Raw genomic sequence first — 1,765 nt, 5'->3', positions numbered from 1 at the left:
AAAGAGAACCATCAGGATATTGTGAGACCAACACATTAAGAGACGGTAAAGAAGATCTCTTTTAATTCCATAGTAAATTGTATGAGGGGATAGATCAGTGACGTGATTCAGGAAGCCAAGAATAGCAAGGATTCCATGGGACCAAATCACAAACTTATCATCGGCAAATCATGTCCAACATTTTTCTTTGAGGGGCTAAGATTTAATGGTTGTAATTTCAAAATGTCCCATGAAGATGTTAACAATGACAAGAGAAAGAGAAGATCCCATAATGGTTCCTTCAGTTTTCTCATAGCATGTTCCTCAAAAGGAAAAGAAGATGGAGGTGAGGTAAAGCTTGATGAGTTTAAGGATTTCAAGATCCACAAGATTGGCAATTAAATCAAGGGTTTTAGGAATAGGGATTTTTGTGAATAAGGACACCACGTCGAAGCTAACAATGATGTCATTGGGATAAAGGCGAGGGTGTAAGGTTTGTTGGACACAGATTGTCATTTATGTCAATATGGAAATATTCGAGGAGCGGATAGAGACAAGAGGAGCAGATAGAGGCGAGAGGAGCAGACAGAGCCAAAGAAGAGGAGCTCTCCAATTCTTTTTTGGTGGGAAGCTAAAGCTGCTTATTCATGTTTTTGATCCAGGAATACTTGGTTTTTAGAAAACCATGGGTAAAGAGAAAACCCACATCAATATTGTGGTCATAGGACATGTCGATTCTGGCAAGTCCACCACTACCGATCATCTTATTTACAAGCTTGGCAGTATCAACAAACATGTGATCGAGCGTTTTGAGAAGGAAGCTGCGGAAATGAACAAAAGGTCATTCAAGTATGCTTGGGTTCTTGACAAGCTTAAGGCTAAGTGCAAGTGTGGTATTACTATTGACATTGCTCTCTGGAAGTTTGAGACAACCAAGTATTATTGTACCGTCATTGATGCACCAGGCCATCGTGACTTTATCAAGAAGATGATTACGGGTACATCATAGGCCAATTGTGCTATTTTGATTATTGATTCTACCATCGGAGAATTTGAAGCGGGTATTTCGAAGGATGGACGGCAGATACAGCACGATGGGCAGATCCAACAATAGCGGGCGATAAATATACACACAGGTTAACGAGAGGGATTTGGGCTGTCGGATCAGGGCACGGTGGATCCAACAGTGATCGGGAGCGGAAGTTGCGCGGAGGTTAACAACCGGGGGACAAGCGGTTTCGCGGGCGAGCGGTATTCCCCGCACCGCCTTTGGGCCCAAGGTTGTTTCCGTATATGGTTGTGCGATCCAGTTAATGCGCAATACGTGGCTGAAGTGACGGGCGCGAAACCGCCGTGATCGTGCGTTAACGCGTGAGCACTTAACAAAAGCAGGAGGCGCGATCACCGTTAGATCAAGCGGTGAATGTAATCAACGGCAGGGATACGAACAGGGTTTAACGTGCAATAGAAGTAACGGAGATCGTCGAATCATAATGCGATCGACGGTGGGGGTCAAGCGGAGGATTAAATGAGAGCGCTAAGTCATATGGTTGGGTCACATGGCGATTTAGAGTTAGCGCTTAGGGCCTAAAGCACATAGGCTTATGCAGCGAAGCAAAGGCAGATTATATATATATATATATATATATATATGCGCAGAATATGTGATTGGAGGAGAAACACACACACACACACACACACACATATATATACATATATATATACTTTAACACTATCCACGACATAAATATACATCGACGGCCAAAACCTTACATACATGCGTTTA

The 1,765-nt window shown here is 43.1% G+C and overlaps 1 pseudogene; it reads left to right on the top strand.

The window, feature by feature from the left end:
• Nucleotides 1-664: 664 nt before the first annotated feature.
• LOC149190154 (elongation factor 1-alpha pseudogene) lies at nucleotides 665-1,336 on the top strand (annotated as a pseudogene).
• The last annotated feature ends 429 nt before the right edge of the window (nucleotides 1,337-1,765 follow it).

Source organism: Pinus tabuliformis, chromosome 3_1 (genome assembly GCF_031772625.1).
Source record: "Pinus tabuliformis cultivar Carrire ecotype Pingquan chromosome 3_1, CPIR1, whole genome shotgun sequence".
Taxonomy (NCBI): Eukaryota; Viridiplantae; Streptophyta; class Pinopsida; order Pinales; family Pinaceae; genus Pinus; species Pinus tabuliformis.
Note: the sequence above shows the minus strand (reverse complement) of the source record. Positions and strands in the feature narration are given on the sequence as shown.